At 41.5% G+C, this 23298-nt stretch overlaps 1 long non-coding RNA gene and 1 other non-coding gene across 2 annotated transcripts; both read left to right on the top strand.

The window, feature by feature from the left end:
- The first annotated feature begins 3482 nt into the window (after window positions 1-3482).
- Window positions 3483-3641, top strand: LOC146187417 (U1 spliceosomal RNA). Its single transcript, XR_014708367.1, has one exon. It is a non-coding gene; the product is annotated as a U1 spliceosomal RNA (small nuclear RNA).
- An 18389-nt stretch (window positions 3642-22030) lies between these two features.
- On the top strand, window positions 22031-23298 carry LOC146187416 (uncharacterized). Its single transcript, XR_014708235.1, has 2 exons — window positions 22031-22454; window positions 23246-23298. It is a non-coding gene; the product is annotated as an uncharacterized LOC146187416 (long non-coding RNA).

The raw sequence follows: 23298 nt of genomic DNA, 5'->3' as shown, positions 1-23298 counted from the left end.
TATCAGCATCAGTCAGCCTGGATGGATAGGTGGATAGATGTTAGGAGTGTCCACTTTGAAACAGGGTGGTGATAATCATCGCCATGCTTGACCTTTTTTTTTTTTTAGCTTAGATAACCCTTCAACTTTAACGACTTTACTCTTAGACTCAGGCTATCTTTAAATATCTGTGTTTAATTTCGACTTAGCTTTCACGCGCCCCCTTCCTGGTCTTTATCCACTAATCTTCCAAACGTCTTTTGCTTACCTCTACCACTGATTTGTTCACGCTTCCTTTGTTACTGCTAAACCCCAAGGCCTCGACTAGGATGACTATGTCTGCATTGACATCGGGGTGGATACTCCCACACTGCAGTATAAGATGTTCAATTGTTTCTGGGTATCTACCGCACATGGCACAAGATTCATCTTCTTGGTTAAACTTTCTCCTGTAGCTTCGGGTTCTAAGACATCCTGATCTAGCTTCAAGAGGAAGGCTGCTGACTCTTCAGTTGTCATAGAAGATTTCCTTCTTGATACGAATTTTTGCATTTTCTACATATGTCTATGGTTGGCTTCTTTTCTATTGAATTATTCCAGCTTTTGGCCGCTGTGTTCTTTACATGTCATTTAATGTACATTCTTTCTTTGTCCCGCCTTCCTACATACTTACTGGTTAGTTCTTTGGTCCTTTTCTGCCACTGTGAGTCAATGCCCTTTCGGTATAAGTATTTAAGTACTTTAACCGCCCACTTATTGTCGTCCATTTTCCTGAGGTGTTCTTTGTACAATATTTTGCTCTGAGCCTCGCATAACTCGAAAGATGCCCAGTGCATGTCTCCCTGTACTGCTTTGATTGTAATTTTCCCGTGGGCTACAAGTGCTAACCTTCCCACAGATCTTTGATTTATTTCTAACCCCGACTGGACTTCTGCCCTTAAGCACAAAACCGTGTTGCTGAAGGTAAGCCCTGGTGCCATTATTTTTTTCCAAATACCATTAAGTACTTCATATCCTCCATAGTGCTCTGTGCTTCATTATTGCGGCATCCCTTCGTCTCTTCACCTTGGTGGCCTGTTCATGTTCTTCCATGTATGTCCTTCGTTGATATCTGCTCCAAGGCACTTATATTCTGCCAGTCTTGGTATCTCACTCCCTTGTATTGTAAGCTCTCAGTGAAATTGTTGAATACCATCAGACCCGACTTAATTGCGCTGATGGTAAAGCTGACTGCATCTCCCTCGTATCCACATATATTAACATATATATAGCTTGTAAATGTTCCTTGTTATTGTCTAATAGAGCAATGTCGTTCACGTACATTAATCCTGAAACCTTTGTTCTATGTTTTTTACACCTAGCTTATATGAGAGATTAAAACCAAGGTTGCTTTCTTGCAGACTGTTTTCTATATTCTTCATATAAATCATGGACAGCGGTGATAGCGGACATCTTTGCCTTATTCCCTTGCATACCTCGACAGCAGACATACTTCTTAACCCCTCCCACGCAATTTCAACTTTATTATCTCTGTATATTTCCTTTAGTAATTCAATTACTTCTTGGCCGATGCCTTCAGATTTGAGTATGTTTCACAGAAGTTTCCTGTTTATGCTGTCGTATGCTTATGTCCATAAAAAAAAGCTATATACTTCAGTCTGTTTTTCATTATGGGTGGTACAGCGTGAAGGCACGAAGAACGAAAAAGAGAAACAATATGAGGTGTCTTTGCGCTGTACTACCCACAATGAACTACTACCAACTCACCCAACTCGCCCAACTTCGGGTTACTTCGACCATTGGATCGAAATGGCGAGTGTTCCCAAGACATTTGAAGACCTGCGCGATCATGTGATCGGTGAGCAGTTCCTGCGGTGTTGCCACTCGAAACTCGTGTTTTTGAAAGAACGGGAGTGCAAAACCCTCGACGTAATGGCTGACGCAACCGATCGCTTCTTGGAAGCTCAGAACTGTTCGAACATCGGTAAAGTTCCTGACGAAGAGAAACCTTATACCAAGAGTTCCGTCAACTTGCCGAGTAAACCCCAGTTGCGGTGTATGCTGTGAAATCGTCCAGGACATCGGGCTTCCGATTGCCGCACGTCCACTAGACCGGTGCTCAAATGCAACTTGTGTGAAATGGTCAGACACAAGGCCGAAAACTGCAGGAATCAGCAACCAGTGGAAGGACAGAGTGCTGTTTGCTATGTAGGCCCTGTTTCCTTACCTGCTGCGCCGACGGGCAACATACTGCCAAAACCTGTAAAAGGAAATGTCCCCACCTCCATGGTTCGTGATCAAAGATCAGGACATGCGCTTCAACCTGAAACAGGGACTATGCCAATTACAGAAGGACTAGCGGCAGGAAAGCGCATCCGTGTTCTTCGAGACACGGGTAGTAATGTGGTTATTATCCGTCGCAGTTTAGTCCCAAAGAACTGCTTAACAGGGTGCACAGGGAGATTGTCTCTCCTCGATGGTACATCAACCCAGTTATCGGTGGCACGAGTACGAGTAGACACGCCATACTTCAAAGGACAGGTGACCGCATTTTGCATGAAGTGGCCTTTGTATGACCTCGTGCTTGGAAATATACCAGGTATCATGGTCCCAGATGATCTTAACCATCACTGGATGACCTTAAACAGCCCAAAGGTTCATGCCTCACAAGGTTCCCAAGAACAGGAACAACCTGTGAAACATTGTGTTGCAGTCTTGGCCAAGCCAACAAAAAAGAAAACTTCCCTGTGCGGGTAACCCAGTCATCTGTGTGATCTGACAAAAGACCAGTTAGCGGAAGAGCAGCATAAGGATGTAATGCTTAAACGACTCTTCCATAAGGTCAACAAGGAGTTCAGATTCGGAAAGGGTGATAGTACTGCTTCCGTGAAGAAGAAAAAGTCCTTTACCATTACTACTCCACGGTGACTGGAAGGATCGTCAAACAGGTTGTTGTGCCCCAGGTATTCAGGCATCAAATCTTGCGAATGGCGTATGAGTATAATCTGTCCGGACACCAAGGATGTCAGAAGACTTGTTAGGGCCTGACTAAGTGCCAAAGAACGGCACCAATGACACCAAGTCATGACCAGATATCATGCAAGAAGCAAAAGCAGGCAAAGTACTGCAGCAGCAAACCTCCAGCTACGCCTCGAGTATCAGCCGCAGCGGAATTAGCGCGTATCAGAGTGGGCCTGGAGACATCCGACGGTGATTCCACTAAACAGCTGCCTGCGACTCTGCGTCGTAGGATTCCGTCAAGAGCTTCGAGGAAGGCCAAGTCACCACCAAGTTGTCACCGCGACCAGAAGGCAGCTGTGCTCAAGCACGGTTCACGACCCTCATGAAGTACATCGGTGAAAGTTTGGTGAGCTGTTTGTGAAGTGTAAAATAGAGTGTTTCTGGTGACAGAAAGGAGTCTTTTAAAAACGAATTCATGTGTTTGGGTGTGAACGAGTTTTGTGTGCTTCTGAATCATTATTGTTTGTGTAGTTGTTTGTGTGATACGTACCTGGTGTCGGGTCGTCGCTGATCAACGAGGGCGCGCCCCGAGATGAGGCCTCGCGCTGACTCTCGCCACTTTCCCAAAACGGGTTAGTGGGGCATACAATTTTTGGTAGTGGGGGGAGGGACAAATCGGCACATCCGATCTCCTCCCCCTATTTTGTACCGAGGCGGTGGCCTTGTGGTAGAGCATCCGCCTCGCATTCGGGAGGTACGGGGTTCGATCCCCAGTGCTGACGGATACCCACCGGTTTCCAATGGGTACAAGATTTCCCCCGGCCTGGTGCTCGGCTCTTCTGGGGTGAAATGCTTGGGAAAAGGGGTCACGGCCCAAATAGTTGCGCCGATGTGGCAGTGATCCATTTCGCCATCCGACAACAATAAGTCCGCCTCGCGCGGCAACAGCCCATAATGTGGCCCTTTTTTAGGACTGCTGCAGCTGAGGCTCTAAGGGAGCACTTCAGGTGAGGCTCAAAGGAAGTACCTTTGCAAGACAAACAGAACCACCTTTGCAGGCTGCGAGTTTCGAAACTGGGTTTGGGCCCACTGCGGAGGAGGGGCCCGCAGCGGGGTTTACGGAGCTTCTCCCAAACACACACCCCTGGAAAAGCCGAGCGCCAGGCCGGGGGACGCTTGTACCCATTGTACCCACACCACGTCTTCCCCCTCCCCGGCGCCAGAACAGTTGCAAGAAACTGTCTTCAAACGGGGGGAGGTTGTGATGATGTTGATTGTGGCGAGTGTGCGGGTTGCTCAAGAAGAAGTGAAGTGCGGCCGCGTGCAGGGCGTGCCAGTGCGTGTGAGCTTGTTCGGGGCAAGAGGATGGGACGGATGTTCCTGAGCGAGGCTGGTGGTCGAGTTCATCATCCTGGGCCTGGCGTAAAAGGCCGGCTTGTCCGCACCTGCTGGGCACCTGGTCCGGGGTATGGTGCCGCACAGCACGTCGCGATCCCACGAACTACTCCCGGAGGCAGCTCGACTGCTTCATCGTGCCTGGCAGCCGCACTGGTGCCATCGCACTGGTGCCGTTGCAGTACCCGGCGTGACCCACCGCAGTTCCTGGTGCGAGCACTGGGACGTCGGGCGTGGCCTGCCGCGCGACCGGGTGCTCGGACGCCTGGGCAGGAACAGGGCCCGCGTCACACCCCGGCTACCGGTCTTTCCTCAACCGGATTCGCCTGCACCGGCGTCGAGTCCACGACCAGACTAAGCGAAAGTAGGACGGTTTTTTAGTGTGCGCCAGTAGAACGTAGCTAGGCTATAGACGTGCGAAAGTGATTTTGTGTGGTCAAGAAATGCGTGCATGTGTCCGTGAATCTGATATGGTACCTGCCCAGAGCTTCTGGACGGACCTGGGCCCATAACTTAACATCACACCATCCTTCTTCGATGGGTCTGTTTTCCACCCTAGCTGTTTCTGTGCATTGGTTTATTACGAAAATGCTATCATCCAGGCGCACACTACTACTAGACCCATTCTACATTTCGCCGAGTACATTATTACTTTCTATCCATGCCTGCAATTTTATTTTCATTGCCTGCATTGCCGGCCTGTACGTAACTGATGTTACCATGATTGGTCTAAATGATTTAATGTCCTTCCTATCTCCTTTTCCTTTATAGATTAAATTCATCCTGCTCAGTCGCCAGCTGTTCAGAATTTCTCTATTTGTTATGACTGTTTCCAATGCCTTTAACGTGTCCTTGCTTCTTGGACCAAGCATATAAGGAGTGTGTGCACTTCGCAAAGTATTTGCAAAATGTAGTGCAAATAAATACTGCTGAAATTTCTTTGCTTACATTATAATGTGGATGTGAACTTTTTTTCCTGTTCTCGCTATCCCAAAATTTAACCTTGTATTTTACGCGGGTCCGTATTATATGCGGGGTTTTTACGTATTGCTGTAATATTACTTGCCAGGCTTCAACTGCAGCTTGTAATAAAAATATTTCATTAAAATATTTTGCACTCATATTTGCATCACTTTCTTTTGCATATGAAACACATTGAGTGCAATGAAAATAGCTTCACCATCTAGAACAACTCTCGGGCACTACAGCCATGCACTTCGTGTTTGCTTTTGACGAAGTGAACCTGCCAATATGCCCCGTAAGAAATAGGCTAAATGTCTTACCTCTTTATCTAATTCAGGTGTGGAAAATGAAATTGCACATTTGGAACCAGCGGAGTCATCTGAACAAAAGTCTGAAGTTTCATTCACTTTGTCATAGAATAACAAAAATGATTTAACACTTTCACTGCCTAGTTTTTTGGGACTGCTGCACACTCCCTGCTGTTTCTTTTTTTTTTTTTTTGCACATTATCCGGGAAATTTTCACATGTTAATTACGTGGAAATTTTATGCTTTTAATGCACTGCAGAGCTCTACAGGACAAGTTTATTAAATATTTTAATTTTTACACTTGGCAAGTTTCCTTTTGTTGCCCATAATCATAAGTGGCAGGATCACTTCCTTGCTGTCTTCATTTGACAAGCTTTTTATAGAAAAGCTCAGCTGCTTCATCGTTGTCACGTTCATCTAAGTCAGAATTTATCGGCATTTTTGTTGCGAAAGCAACACCAGCAATACTCTGACAGCCAAAGTGAGACCTCGGGTGGCCGCAGCTACGCCGTGAAGAGGAGCTACGATGACCTTGAGCCACCGCACCTAGTAGATGGCGCGCGTTGCTTAGCAACGCAACAGCGCGCGCGCGCTCCACCCCTCGCTGTTGCCAGCAACGCGATAGAGGTGTGTGCGAACTTATACTCCGATGTTTAGCGCGCGGACGAGCGCCGGGTACGTCAGGTTGGCGATGCTGCGCCTGGCGTTGCCTGGCGCAAAACCGGTCCCCCCGGTCCCCCTATACCAAGCCTATACTTGGACGCAGCCTGACGCGCACATTGACTCGCGGATAGCGAAGCGCATGCGCAGAGCGTCCAGCGCGCCGCCTGCCATGAAACTCGCGAAGCAATCCTCCGCAGCTGCTCGTCCCTTTCTCCTCCGCTCCCGGCGAGGAGATTTCGCGCCTTTTCATTGAAAGCGTATGCAGCGTCTTCAGCTCCAGCACCTTGTGGTCGCTCGCTCCGGGGGAGGAGGTGATGCCTCGAGGTATAACCCGGCGCGCTTCGGCTCGGCTGAAATCTTGCCGTGCATAAAGCTAAGGAGAGAGCAAGAAAACAGACTGAGGCAAGGAAGAAACAAGGTGCTGAAGAAACGGAGAAAGAGCGTGCCGCACGATGTCAGCAAAGGCGTGACAGAGAGGCAGCTAAGCGGGCTGCTTCTCAATGTGTTTCGACCTCTCAGTGGGACTCTGAAGCTAGCTGCTCTAGTTCCCATTGTGAAGGTGCTAGGTTTGCGTGGCGAGACCACTGGAATGAAAAGGTGCGAAAATGATGTGCCGAAGAAACTGAGGAACAACGCAAGGAAAGGAAAAAGTGTCTTCATTGGGATTAATAAACTGCCTGACTAAGCCATACTGTGTCTTTGCTTCCAAAGATGACAACAAAGCACACCCAAGCTAAACAGTAAAGCCAACCGTAGCTAACCACAAGGCCTAACCATGGCACAACCATAGTTCAGAAACAAGCTGTAGCCAAGCTGTGTTGCTTTCGCACCACAGCTAAATCACGGGCAATTTTTTTCATTTTCTTCGCACATCAAATTGTGGATACACGTGGCACGCTGTTCTAGCCACGGCTGCACTGCTGTCGATGAGGAAGCAATGCGGTGTTCGTGATGATGATGATGAGGATGGAGATACGTCCACTCCATATGTTGTTTCAAATTTTCCCTGCAAGTTTTATGTGTTTGTGTGACTTCTCCACAGATGGCGCGACATGTCTGCATCATTATTTCTACATGGGTAGTACCAGGACTGGCAGGGAGTGAGTTATAAACGCAATAGGAGTATGTTTGGGAGTGGCAGGGGAGGTGCGTTTGTGGTCTTTGGAGATATCTCTAGAGTGGCATTTAAAGGGTTGAAAAAGTATCGACTTCAAATGTTTGTTGCATTTCTCTTCTTGTTGTTGATGCATATGACATTCCTGTGTTTAAATCACCACATTGTTTTTGCCTATAACTGCTAAATAGTGTATTATGAATTTTTTTTTTCGGTTTCAGTTTCAGCGGTGAGTGATGGCTGTGATGTCAAAGTCAAGCCTAGGTCACATGAGGGAGGAAAAAATAGCGATATAATCACTGATTCTTCACTTGCTATAGTAATTCCTCTTTTTGAGGCAAAATGGCTTCAGTGTTGTGAATTGAAGTGAGCGAGGAAAAATTATATTGCAGTTTTTTCATTGCTCATATTTATACATAAGGTATAAATTATTAAAATTATTTTTTGTGCATTAGCTCATTTTCCATGGAATATTGCAGATCTTTTATTAAAAGTTCATTAACCAAACATTTTTTATTTTCATCTATAATCAGTGACAAAATTGAGATTTAATGAATAAAGAATAAGGCGGAGACTGGTGACACGCACCGTGGCACCAGCAAAACGCTGCTGCCACGCACAAAATACGTCACCCTACGTCATCATAAACTAAGCAAAAGAAAAAATGTGCGCAACAGCAAGTGAAACATTTATGATACTAATTTATAACTTAAAATCGTGGCTTAAAATAAGTTATTGTTCATTTTCTTAATAATTTTAACTTATGTAGGTATCGGCCTATCGGCGGCGTTGGGTTGGGTCATGGCGTTGGTCGCGCACTCATAGGCGCACTTGTCTTGCACTTGTACTCATGGCTTATTTCCATGCCTATTTCAGTCGAAGCGTTTCGCGTACTCATATATCAAATCCTCCTCGCTAATCTCCTTGCTAATCTCCTTGCTAATCTCTGAATTAGCAAGGAGGATTTGAGAAATCCGCGCTTGGTTGCTACAATCAAGCACGGAGTTTGGACGCGCTTGATTGTGACGTACAGTTGCAGACGAAGTTTTTCTCGTGTAGTGCAATTTCTAGCTTCGCTCTGGGCTTCGGGTTCGGCTGTGCATTGTGCGCTTCATTCGACGCAAGGGAATTAGGCTCCCCGTGGGCTGCTTATCTCGTTGTTCTGCCGAAAGTATTCCGCCTTCAAATACGCAGTTGGTGCAGTGTTCTGTTCCATAGCTCTAAGGCTGTACGTTATGGCACTGCATTTATTTACCTCCGAATTCCTTTTTGCGGTCAGCTAGGCTACGCGTTCGCAATTAATAATTCAGTGTTTAATGTATCTGATAGAAACAGGAAATACAGGCTGTACGGCCGGTTAACATCGCTTGTCAGAAAGAAACTGCAGGCAGCAACAGCTGGTGAATATTCGAGGTTGCTTTGGTTGCCTTTGGTACTTATATGAAACTATATATGTATGACCGCGAACTGGGTTTGCATTATGGCTCAGCAGTGTAAGTCAGAAAAAACGGTACATAATGCAAACTCCTGTTTTTGGAAGGTGCAGTTGTACTGAGTGTGCCCTGTATCTGAATTAACTCAGCAGTTTTCGTGGAGCCTCCCCGCCCATACTTCTATAGTTTCCATCTTTCAGAGATTTGTTCAAGTCAGTGCAGTGGCATCGTCTTTTGACTTGTTATTATGTGAAAGTTGCGATATGGGCAGTATGGTATGTTTTTCATCAAGACACTGGCCCAGTCAAGAAAAAAAATGATTTTCAATTGAGGTTTGCAGTTGCAAAATTTCTAAATATGCTTTTGGCACAGACTCGAAGCACCAGTTTGAATAAATTGAACATTCCAATTAGGCAGTTCAGCTAAGGCTTCCAGTTTTGATGCTTATTTTGCTGGCACTGACCTGAAATGGCAGCTCCAAGCGGGCGACAGGCAAGCATGCATTCATATGACACATAGACCATAGGAACACTATATATACCCGAAGAGTTGACACGATCTTTTCTTTGTTGGGGTTCATATGCCTCGCACATTGGACCCTCCTCTTGCATTCAGTGGCAGATCTTCAGGAGTCAGAGTTACTTCGTTTAATCACAACTTATGTGGTTATAGAAATTATGCAAACTACACAGCAGTTTAAGTTGTAACATTTTTTTATTGAATGTTCCGAAGTAAGTGCCAATCAGAAGTAGAGAAACCATTTGAGCTACCTGATTACATTCACAAGTCCAGCTGGCATGACTTAATCTATTTCATTCCTAATAGACACTTGGTGTCTTTTATCCTGGGGTAAATTGGCAGCTCACTTGGCAAAGTTACTGTTCAAAAGCAATTAAATTATATTACCAATTACTTGCTAAGCCTTAAAAATATAATGAAATTGCTAAATACTGCTCCCAAAAAGTAATGACATTACCATTACTTCCGCAGAGCAAATTCCTTCTCATTAATTACTGTCTGGATTTCATCTGTATATAAACTAAGTAAAGCTTGTGAACAAAACCTCTCCAAACACTAGAGCACATTCCTTCCTGCCTAATTCCATCCAGTAAGACTATTCCCTCCCCTTTTCCTACAGAACAGGCTATTAAAAATATAAGACAATGGCAACAAAAACAATCGTGGTCAAACACGCCGTGAACATTTCCGCCTGTCTTTTCCCCCAAACCCCTTGTTTGCCCGTGATGGCAAGTGTAACCAGGCACCACTGTGCCTATAGCCAGTATGCAACAGTGAGTGCTACTGCACACTTTTAACTAGTTTTGACCTTCTACCATTTTGCACCATCTGTCACTTCAATGGACCCTCAACGCCTTACATGTATACCTTCTGCTTAGAGAATGGTTGTGATCCGGAGACACAGGGCAGGTCTGAGGCCTTGAACATGTAGTTCTACTCAATTCTGTCTTTTTTGCTTATCCATCACTGTGGGACAGGCTTGCTGCATGTCATTACTCTTTTCTTGGCATCGTACCGGGAGTACATAGTATGAAGTATAGAAACAGCAGTGAGTCACTTTAGTAAAAGTAATTTTGAAATGAATGAATTACTTTCAGTGCTTAAAGTCTGGCTCTATCAGAGAGTGAGAGACTCTAGAAATTTGAGCGCAATTGTTGAGGAGGAACTAAGAGGGTGAGAGAAAGGGCTGGTGGCCTTTGCACATGTTTCTATTTAAATGGGAGAAATTATATATATATATATATATATATATAATAGAGCGAAGGGTACGCTTCATTTAAAGAAACATTTTATTAGACTCGACGTTTCGATCGGAGACCGATCTTTCTCGAGAGACTCTTGAGAAAGATCGGTCTCCGATCGAAACGTCGAGTCTAATAAAATGTTTCTTTAAATGAAGCGTACCCTTCGCTCTATTATTTTTTAAGCGGCCAAGTACGTTAAATGTTCTCGCATCCTATATATATATATATATATATATATATATATATATATATATATATATATATATTAAGGAGGTTTTTGTGATCATTTTATGACATGCACCTGAAAAAGTGATCCCTGCACTCTGCCAGCATGATCGATGATCTGTGATGTAAAGCAGCTTATAGTGAAACAACAAAGTGTCAGCACTTGTAACATATGCAATATTTCTTTAAAGCACTTTATATAGAAAGTACAATCTTAATTGCACGTTAAATGTAAAATCAACTAAGTAAAAAATATATATGCTATAATTTTTACACTTCAAGTGAACGCAATGAAAATTACCAAAAAATATTGTAAGAGCTACCAGCTTGGTTTGTCTGGTGACAAGTGCATCATCTGAATAATATTGCGTGAGCATATTGACAATTTGCTCAGCTAGTACCAAAACACAGTGCGAACCGGCAAAACCAAAGAGATGGCATGTGAAAATACCTTAATTAGTTCCAGCCTCTGTGTAAAGGGACTAACTTTTGTTTTCTTCATCACAGGTTTTAGAAAATTCTAATTCTTACTAAAATTAAGTAATAATTCTTACAAAAACTTGCTGCAAAATTTTCTAACAATCATAAGCATTCTCTGATTGCCACTGAAAAGAATAAAATTCGAGGACACTTTGGTGACTAAAGTGATGAAAGGCGAAAGCCTGAGTGCTGCATTCTGCTACGCGACTGTTGCGCATGTAGCGATGAGTGCTGCTACAAGTAAAGCGAGTGAATACTCTTTCACATTCTGCAAGTGCATTTATTCAGTGCATTGTGCTTGGCAGCGCAGTGACAAGATCGCGCTCCTTGTATCTTTGCAGTTGTTCTACATTTACTGTTGTGTGGTTGATTTTACCAGGTGTGTGGCATTAATTAGTAATTATGAATGAATTAGTCATTAATGTGTAATTAGTAATGAAATAAATAAGTCATTTATTTGCAGTTAGCCATTAATTGATTAGTAAACAGTCATTGATTGCCATATGGCCATATAAGCCACGCATTCGCGCATACTGTGGTGGTGCTCTGCGATTGGTGGAGACCTCCATGACGTCATCCTGTCTCGACCGATCAGAGCTGCCGCAAAAGTGTGATACTTTGGCTGACGACAACGATGAGGCAATAAAGGCCTTTGCCAAACAAATGCACCTGCTTCATATTCGTGCAGTGCTGGACACCGGATATATTCAAGTGCGGGGGGTCTCAGACCTCTCGTAAAAACTGATGAGGGTTCTCAGACACAATGACACCCCCCTGACTTTAAGTGATAATCTTTTCATGTATCTAAAATAATAATGTGGGCTATTGTGAATTGCACCTTTATTGTAATGCTAGTGTAGTGCATCTGGCAAGTATATTCCCACTGAAATCAGGGCTAGTAGCTGGTAATCGATATGCCTCCAAGAGCAAGTATATGATAGCTTGCTTGTGACCATTGATGAGATAGAAACTTCAAAAAGGCTTGAAATTGAATCTAAGACAGCAGCAAAGGTAGGAAGAGAGCCTAGTGGAAGTGAACCAACAGGAGCTCAAAGGCAAGATATCCAACAGTTAGTTGTAAAGGAATGAATTCCAGGAAAAGATATATGCAACAAGGGGACCCAGATAGCCAGGTGGGCTGGTGAAGTAGATAGCTTGTAGGGATAAAGCAGTTTACACTGGAGAGGGTTAGTTGGAGAAAAACTATAGATGCCTTTGTCCTAGCTGTATAGTGAATGCGATTATGCTAATGATATGTAACTTGAAACTTACATGCCCTGGAGAGGCATGCTGTGTTGAACATTTTCATGCCTAAGAGAAACTGAGGTTTAGGTCGGTTATCCCCCATGAAAATAGACACCTAGTAGACTTTGTTCAAACGTAGCCATTTCAGCTGGAAAAGCACATTTCCAGCTGAATTTCTAGCTGGACGGCCATATTTTCCAGCTGGAAAAAAAAATGATATTCCAGATAGAGGCTTGACTGGAGGTGTAAATTTTCCAGCTGGAAATCTCAAAATTCCAGCTGGGCATGCATGATTTCTGGTTCCATAATCTAGCAGGAAATAGATGTCATTCCAGCTGGAATTGCTTTTTCCCAGCTGGAAATCACAGTTTTCCAGTTGGATAATTTCGGTACACGGTTCCATAATCCAGCAGAAAATGAGTGTTTTTTTTCGTCTGGGATGAGCTTTAACATCCTAGAGCGGCTCAAGCTATGCGACATGCTGTAGTGGAGGGCTTCATAAATTTTTACCACTTGTGCACTGACATCGCATAGCACATGGGCACCTCCAAGCAGTCTCCACAGCCGTGAATCGATCCCATATTCTTCAATAGAGCAGTCGAGCACCCAATCACTGAGCCATCAGGTTGGAGCGCTATTTAAATACTTATACTTACCATGTGGATAGTATATAGACATACGCACATCAAATGAAAAAAAAAAACTGAAGTTATCTATAGGCGGCAAAATGGAACTGCAGTTTCGCTTCACTAGCTGTACCATGCATGTTCTGCAGCATACAGTTTTACTGATTCTGACAGAATGTATATGATAATATCGATAGTATTAATTGGTAACTCATGGATGCATTTAGAAACACTGAGCTTTGTTCACCACTTGATGCAGCATATAACTACAGTAGAACCCCGTTGTAATAAACTCGGATATAGTAAAGTGAAACTGAAGTCCCAGTTCATCTTCCATAGACAGCTGTACTTTTTCCCCCCTTTATGTAAAGATAATTTTGGTAAAAATCGGTTATAGTAAAGTGGGCCTGGCCGCGGCGACGACTCCCAAGATATGACATCGCCGCCCGCGTACTACCTAAAATCACGAGGAAAAGATATATATATATTTCACGACAAAATAACACCGAGTGTCCTTTCAAGTGGCTTTACCACCAGACTTAGCAGTATTCAGAAGAAGCCTACTTTACAAAGGCCTTGGCGCCGTGAGAGAAAGCACGCAGCGCGTAGGATAAAAAAGGAAAAAGCTGTCTACAAACATGGAAAGGAAGCGGCGCAGTCCGTTCAGAGAATAAAGGAGAGTAAAAGTGTACCAAGAAATAGTTAAGGGGAAGAAACGGGCGAACATTCCCAGCACTGCAGCAGAAAGCATGAGGCAGCGGTGTCAATGAAGTGAAGGTGCAGCGTGTGTAGTATTGCAGCACTTGACTGCCACTCGCATTTATCATTTATTGCCTTTTAAAAGACAGAAATAGCAAAATGTGACGCCATGTTCATGCAAGGCTTTGATTTTCACTTGAAATCAAACTTGGTTGTATTCGTAGCCACATCCTCATTCTTCAGAGGTACTTCCACTAGATGTAAAAAATTTTGTAACTGAAAAAAAGTGCATGAAGACATGATAAGGGAGGGATGGAAGCGATTTCAGAGTGTTTTTTTTTTTTCATTAAGCAACAAGACATGTTCATTAAGTGCCCACTCAGCTACTAGACAGAATCTTCAGGACCATATGTCATCACCAACAACTGATATAGCAAAGACCCTGATGCTATAGTGGCTCACACAGCAGTCAGCTCAACCGCCAGAATGTGTTAATGTGAAGATATGAAGCAATTTGAGAACAAATTTTGTGCTCCATATGACAAGAAATGAAGCTCATTAATGTTGTAGATTGAACATGTTTGTGTTGCATGAAGGACAGCACACAAAAATGGATAGGGGCACATATAGCAACAAACGACAAAATGAGCACTCATTTGTCTGGTCATTCCTTTAAGAAAAGGAATCACGAATTGTGTCTTCATCATTTCTGAGCTGTTCATTTCTGTCTGCCAAGGTTTCAATAATTTTAAGGGAGGAGATAAGAAAGAAATATCTAACTATGGACCAATATCCATTCTATCCGATTCTTCAAAAGCTCTCAGTTCAGTTTAGTCGTTCAGTCGTGTCCGACTCTTCGTGACCCTATGGACCATGTCACGCCACGCTTTCCGGTCTCTCACTATCTTCCTAATATCACATAACTTCATCTGCAGTGCCTCGAGTTATAGTTAAAAAAACTGAGAACTCTTCAAAAAACACTTATTATTAATGACAGTCAGCTCGGCTTTTGCAAACGACGGTCCACTGAATCTGCTCTGCTGCTGCAAAAAGAAATTATTTTTCAGGGTACTGAATGTAAGAATACAACACTAAGTATGTTTTTAGACTTTAGTAAAGCACTTGATCTCCTCAATCATAAAATATTGCTTAATAAATTTGAAAGGTACAGCATCCGCGGCTCCCTTCTTATTCTGTTTCGATCGTATCTGAGTCAATGTAAACAGGCTGTCTGTATTGATGGTATTCTGCCTAGTTTAAGAGCTATACAATGTGGAGCTTCCCAGGGTAGCCTTCTGGGTCTGTTTCTTTTTAATGCTTAATGATATAGTTATATAAACTTGCTTTCGACGTTATATATGTTTTGTATGCTGATGATAAAAGCTTTTTCTTACTGATTCGTCCATATATAAGTAACCTATTAAAAAGAGGAAACATTGTTCTTCAGTCACGGTTAAGATCAAATGGACTTGTTAAAATTGTCAATAGTAAGACATCTCTTTTGACTTTTAAACTTTAAAGTAACTTCATCAATGCCCATTTTATTTACCTTAAAAATTAATAACAGAATAGAAATTATCTACAGCTTTAAATCGTTGGGCATCATTTTTGATGCACATACGGAAGGAACAGAACAGATTACATACATTGCAAAGAGGAGCCACAGTCTGTTGGCATCCTTTGCAGATGTCTCAAAATTTTCTCCAAATCTAAAGTTGATAATCTACAACACAATATTCGAATCTTATCTTAACTATTGCCATTTGGTCTGGGCCACCACATCAAGCACTAACTTTAATAAGTTACTAATGCTTCAAAAGAAAGTAATTAGATTAATTGTCGGGGACAGTTATACAGCTCATAACAGCAGATTTGTTTTCTTAAATATAAGGTTACTTGCATTAATGTCCTCTCTAAATACCAGCTAGTATATTATCTGAGGTTCTCTTCTCCCACAGCAGCTGCTTTTCTTGTGTCCCTCTCTAAATTAAAACCAAAAGAGAAATATCTGCCACCCTTAAGAATAAATTATGCAAGACACTGCAGGCGCTAAAGTAGTTCTCATTGCCTCATTTAATTGGTAAATAAATATACTTCCAGGGTAAATGATTTCTTTTCCTCATCTCTGAGGGCACTAAAGTTGCATTTTGTCGTGAGTATGGTTGATATACACCAACATTATTATTCCATTATATATATATATATATATACATATTGCCGTGTAATTCGTTAGCTTTGTTTGCAAGCTCCCTTGTATGCCATTTTGTTGTTTATGTTGCTTTTGCACTGGGTCACTCACTTTCAAGCTACAGAGTGGTAGCTTTTTCGTCTGCGGTCGCTGAGTCACAACCATATATTCTCCATGCAGAATTTAAGGTACGTGAGGCGTCGAGGGTCCGTCGAAGGGACAGATGGTGCAAGGTGGTTGAAATTCAAAACTAGTTGAAAGTGCTCACCAGCACTCACTGTTGTGTCAGCTATAGGCACAGTGGTGCTATACACTTGCCGTCATGGGTGAAAAGGGGGAGAGGGGGAGGAGAGACAGGTGCAAATGTTTATGGCGTGAACATTACCAACTGCAAGCTGTTGTGGTCAAGTGTAAAATATATAATGTTCATTCATTCATTCATTCATTCATTCATTCATTCATTCATTCATTCATTCATTCATTCATTCATTCATTCATTTTATGGATAAGGAGACATGAAGCAGTAATATCTACTGCTTTTGAGTACTGCAATTACTTTATTTATATTTGCAGTCTTCTGAAAGTGAAGCTTCCAGTACAGCACTTGGAAAATATTAATTAAAATATAAGACTGTTGGTACTGTGGTTGCTTCAAGTACCAATGAAGAGAAACAAGCCATATATATCTCCTGCTTGCTAACTTCACCTTGAAAATAAACTGACATCTGATGTACAGACCAATTATGGCTAGCCAATTGAACTGAATTGAGCATAGAACTTGCTACAGCAAACAGCTCACGGTTACATTTAAGGAAAACTCAAGTCCCAGTTCGTCTTCCGCAGACGACTGTAATTTTTTCACTTTTATAGTAAATACATTTTTGACAAAAATTTGAAGTGTGTCTGGCCGTGCCGACGTACTTCCCATGAATTAAAATATACCTATAGAATCGCAAAAGCAAAGTTTTTTAAACTCTTTACCACTAGGATCAGCAGCTCTGATAAGCAGATATAGTAAATAAATTTGCTGGTCCGACTGACTTTACTATAAAGGGGTTCTAGTACTAGTACTTATTCAACCTGAATCAATGCTTTCAGGGCCTGCATTATACGAGCTCAGTCAAAAAAGACCAATTGGATATTTTCAACTGTAGCCATTTAATTTTCCAACTGGAACCAATGGTGTTTTTTTGACACTTAACCCATTGCAGCCAATAGGTGAGACCAATTGCACTCAGTGGGTCCAATGGGATGTGCCAATGGTACGTATATACAATGGGTCACACTCATTTGGGTTCAACGGAACATACCGAATGGGACAAAAGGTAGACTGACTTACAATTTGCATGGAAACATTCTTGATGGATATCAAGGAGTACAGGCAAGCATACGTCTCGCATAAGAAATGCAATACTGTACAGTTTCACAGATGCATTATATAACACAAGATTCCATACACCCAGCAAACATACTTCTTTCTACTCTCATGCTGGAGCCAGTCTTGCCATTCGAGTGTAGTTATTTCATTTAATTTTGTAGGCGCAGCGATAGTAAGAGGAAGAATTGTGTTTTACAGGTTAAGCTACTGATAGTCATATATCCAAACCAACTCGTCCAGTTTTCTGTCTTCCAGACCAATTGAACTCAGATGGTAATTGTCTCACTGTATGCAATGGGTTTGATAAAGTGGGCTAACCAGTTGGTAAAGATTCATCTAACAGAGTAATCATTTGGAACATATATGAACTGATTAATACTATAGTTATGCACAGATGGCACTCTATAGACTACTTTGCACAAGTAGTTGCAGGATCCAATTGAATCAAATTGGAACCAACTGGAATGAGATTTTCAAATGGAATCAAGTGTTCCAAATAGACTTTCCAGTGGGTTCCTATGAATTCTAACTGGAACCCATTGAGCCCAATCGGGCTGCCCACTTGAAAGGAAAATTCCAATTGGAAAAAAATTGAGTGCGTCAGTACCGATTGACATTCCACGGGGTTCCAATGTTTTTTTTACTGGGGCCACTTTAACTCCCTCTTTGCCACCACACAGATGAATCGTAAGTGTATCATACTTTCTTGTGGTACACTAGCTTCGACGTTGACATTTGTTAGCACTACATCAATGTTTATAGGCTGACCTGTGTTTTTGCTTGTTTCCAGTGTAAAATGGTACCGCGTGTAATATACATAGTAGATTGAGTTTTTGTGTCCGTCATGTTGTAATTATCGGTTTGTTGTAATATTTTGTGTATGTAAACGCTAGTCTTTATATAACACCCTGATATAACTTATATTTTCACTTCATTCGTCTCATTTGTATGTCTGTGATAAAATATCAGTTTTTTTTTTTTTTTTTTTTTCCAAGTAGCGACTGATCTCTTGTACTCATTTTTTTGTACTGCTGCCACTGACTGCTGTCACTGTTGCCTGCCGCCGGTTTCCAGGCCCCGTCAAGCTGTCCCTACAGCTTTTTGCCTGGAGACCATCAACATTGTAAATGTTGAAAAATAAAAGTGACTTGACTTGACATGTTTACAGAATTTACCAGACAGAATTTTCAACCTCTAGTTGCTTATTTCATCTGGAAGTTTTCTAAATGACATAAAATGAGGAAAAGTTTTGGTCATATATAAAAGACGAAAGAATATTTTCCAAGGGCCTTGAAAATGTTATTCTAAGCCACCTCGACATAGTCAAGCACAATATTTTATCAAAATCTTGGCATGGCTTTCGAAAGGGCAGGTCGATCCGCCCTTCTATGGTTACAACATTAAGGCGGACATATTCACTTTTGGCATTTTTGTTTTATTTATTATGCCATGTAACTCTTAATAAATTAGATTGTTATAGTGCCCATGCTCTTTTGCAATCATATCTGACCGGCTGAACTCGGTACATTCACATCAATGGATATATTATTCTAATTTGCTATGCCAGGTGAAAACCTTAACTGGTCTAACAGGTTTAAAAAACAAATTTCCAGTTAATCGCAGTAGAATTACAGTTGGGGATCCATTGTTATCCAACTGGGATGAACTGGAAATTTGTTCCTTAAGCCAGTTAGATAGATTTGCACATATATGTTCCACAAGGCAGCATTCTTGGGCTGTTCTTAAATCTAATTTATACATAAATGATCTCATGCATCAACTTAAGTTTGTCTTTTAGCTCAACTAATAAACTTGATATGTTTGAAATGGCTAACAGTGTGCACTGTAAAAACTACTTGAACTACCAAATAAACAGCCTAAAAATTGATGAAACTAAAATCAAAGAAATTTTATTTGCACCTAAAAACAAACATGTTTCCCCAAGCCTCAATTTAAAATTAAGAAGTCATGAAATAAACGTTGTGATACACCATAAAATCCTAGGTGCATATTCTCAAGTCAGCTGACATGGGATAGTCATATTGAGCAGGTATCCAAAAGACTGTCCTGTGTTGTAGGTATGCCCTCTTTCAGACTCAGTATCAAGTTTACCATGTCATATTCTGTTCCCACCTTAACTATTGCACGCTGGTATGGAAGGCAACTACTAAAAAAAAAAGACATCAGTGCACTTCTGCCTCTAGAAAAAAAAAAAGCCGTTTGTTTCATAAACAATGTACTGTCAAGCTTCAACAGAGCTAATCATTCAGCATCAAATTGTCTATCTATATTATTTCTTTATAATTTATTATTACCATCTTTTTATCATTTGCACTTTGATGACGAAAAATGTCAGCAATTTATTAACCCAATCAGGGGCAACATTGTTTTAATATTTTGTACCTGTGAAAAAGGGATGATTTGACATTGCCAAACTAATTACCTCCTTTAGTCTTTTAACTTGTACAGTGCTGGTTTTACTAAATAAACTGTATTTTTTCAATATCAACCATGTGAGTGACAAAGTTTTGTGCTCAATATTTCTAGAGGGACCTGTGCTTTCTATTTTACTGTGCAATGCATGGTACCTTGTTCACTGAACCTATAAATGGAAATTTCGTGTGCATTTTGCTATGTTATTTTAGGAATAGTAATGTTGCATATTGGTGGTACTTTGGTTCATCTTTCATTTATATGCATGCACTCAGAAAAGGCTGAATTTCTTCGTTAGAAACTTCTTGTTTGAACTTTTGATAATTCTGTCACTGCAGCCTCCCTTACCTCGTCCTAAACTGTCTCTGCAGCTTTTTGTCCGAGAGTTCATAAATGAAATGTTCAGCATAAATTAGATGAATTGAATTAAAATAATTTGAATTACAGCTGGGCTTTTGAACGGGAAATCACTTCTTTCCAGCTGGAAACCATATTCCTGCCAGAATGACATAGTTTTCAGGCTCGATTATTGAACTACCTATCCATCTGGAATGTATCTTTGTTTCCAGATGGAAAATTTGCATCTCCAGTCAAACAGCTAAACACTTTTTAGCTAGAGTGACTCCAACAAGTCATATAGTGACATATATATATGATCCTGCACAACACTAAACAACATATACAACTCGGTGCACTCGCGTCGATACCATGCATGGAGCCAAGCATATAATAACCAGGCCATAATTAAGAGGTGCTGTATAGTACTTGGTTTTATATGCTAGTTTTCTGATTGTGTTTGTGCGATATTATGTAGATATGTTAACGTAATTGCTTAATGTCAGACCAGGTGATTCATATGAGTGGGTGAAAATGAGTAGCCGGAGCCCTCTGTTTTATTGTTTATGTAAATAGAAAAAAAAGGGTGCCCCATGGGGTAGTGATGAATGGGTAGTAAGAAAACCTTTCTAACAAAATACTATATCTGTGCATGCGCTTTGTTGCAGGCAGAATTTAAGAGATTTAGTTGCAAAGTACTGTTAGTTTAAATGTATTCGCGGTAAGAGACAGGGGGAAAATTCTGCAACCCACTGCTTCAAGTATATTTTTATTATATTGTTTTATAGTCATTATTGAAAACGTGCATAACAATGTAGAGAAGACTATATCAAAGGGATTTTGCTTTGTAATGTTAAATAATGTTTATAATACAACATAATGATATTCTTTGATAATTTATAACAACATAATAATTGTAACATTGAAAAGATCAGATAATTACTTATGTAACACAAACAATAATACTTACACAATAGTTTTATTATTCTAATGTTGCTTCCAGCTGAAGAATTATTTGGCAATTGCTGATTTGCTTCTTGTTCATTGTTTATTGGCATAGATGAAACATGTATCTATGAGCGGAAACAGGTCTTGTCATCACCTTTGCATGCGGTTCACTCTGCGGAGAAAGTCTTTTACATTAACATGACCAACATATGTGCAGCAATCCCGTCCTTTGAGCTAAATTGTAGAATATATTTGTAGCAAAAGTTATAAATTTTCAACATGGATCTTTTTTATCACATTAACCAATTCCTATCACTGCTTTGCCGGCTTCCGCCCACGATGCAGCATCACAGCCAGTGAAGAGGATATCGGGTACTTTTTTGTAAAAAAATATCATAATGGGTGGGCTTTACAGCAACATAAGTTGGCATGCAGAGAAGCCCCCTGTTTGTATACTGAAAACGTCCTTGCATTCCATCATTCTACAGTGTTCCTTTTTTTTTTTTCTCTCTTTCAAAAACAGCGTACCTGGAAAATCATTGAGATGGGGCAGTAAGTAAATATTTTCCAGCGCTGAAAAATCCGGCAGATATAATATGTGCCTCGTGACTAGTTCAACCCGCATGCATTAAATAAAGATTTTAGTTTTTTATTACTATTTTGCATGATCACCACAGCTCGTTTCGTAATATATTCAACCAGCTGTTACGCCCAAATGCGAGCACCCTGTTCTTTCTGTGGTACATATATGTCTCACTTGTAATATGTGGCACATATGATAACAGGCCGCGCGCACTACCGCGACCCTAGTGTGATTCGCATTTCATATAACCTAGAATTGCTTACACGGAAGCTCTACGGATAATATATAGCTACGCTTAGGCGTCGTTAGGTGGGATGTCCTGTTCACTGCAATTCTCTGAGACACTCGAAGTTGTATACTATCTCGTGTATGGTGTTCTCGTGTCTCCCAGGCCGCGTCGTCTGCCATCTCAGCTGCAGCCATGGATGGTATAACAGAATTTACAGGCGAAAACTAAAACACACCATCTATGCGGACCTTTATAGAGTCTGAAATTTAATTTTTAAGTGCAATATTTTCATTTGCGGTTGCTTTCTTTTTTTGTCAACAATTGGTACAGTGCGGCACTGCTGCAAGCTACTTTCACTGCGGGACGTATTACAAATGGCGGCGAAGAGATGTGTCGTTGTAGTAGACACCATAGTTGTAGTAGTGTTCTAACCACTGTAGTTAGTGTGCTAGCCTCCAGGGACCATATTACCACATTGAGAACACTTCCCGCATTGACTATTTTGGTAAGGCTCTCTTAGCATTACTGAAAGTTATATAAAAAGAATTCACAGTGTATTTATTGCATCAGTCATTTATCGTAAAATTTGCGCGTAGATACTTCAATCATTTGTGCTCCCGGTTTCTTCACGTCGTTGGGATACAAGCGGGACAGTGTGTGTACCTGCGAGGTTTGTGTGCAGTGCGAGTTGCTTACAGCCCCTTCGGTCACGTCTTCTCCAAGTGTGCAGTGCTGTACTTAAAGTAGTACGTAGTACATGTTAATTTGGTGCGGTAGCTACTCGCTGTTGCAGTATTTTTTTTTTTATGTTGCTTTCCCGAGAACTGGACCTCATATGTAAGTGCATCGTTGTTGCTTTCAGCTGTTTTAGGCACAGCCTGCCTGTATGCTAGCACACCGTTTGTTGTGTATGCTTCGCCCCTCTGTACCTGTGCACTGCAGAGAAGCACCAGGGCAGATGATCATCACTGTATTTTAGTTCATGTCATGGGCCGCCGGGACTTCATGTTCTGCCTTGTTTTACATGCTTACATTTTAGTTAACTGTTAATTCATATAGCTGTAAATATTTCGTCATACTGTCCAGGATGCCAAATGAGTTGTTGAAATGTCAGGATGACGCTAGAAATATATTGATCCTTGTTTACCCTTTTGTGCTGTGCTACTGCCACAAATTCTGAACAGAACCAGTCAATTCATTTTCTATTGCTGTCCAAAAGAACTTAAGTATACTCTCTTCATCAGTTTAAAAGAACTTCTGCTTGTGTTGCCTCATATATGTTCTGTTTTCACCCAGGACCTCTCCACCTTCCCCAGTACTTCAAGAAATAAAAGTAGTCACTGAGCCGA

The sequence above is a fragment of the Amblyomma maculatum genome, chromosome 6 (genome assembly GCF_055883805.1).
Source record: "Amblyomma maculatum isolate TAMU_Amacu chromosome 6, ASM5588380v1, whole genome shotgun sequence".
Classification (NCBI taxonomy): domain Eukaryota; kingdom Metazoa; phylum Arthropoda; class Arachnida; order Ixodida; family Ixodidae; genus Amblyomma; species Amblyomma maculatum.
This window is presented reverse-complemented; position numbering and strand designations above follow the sequence as displayed.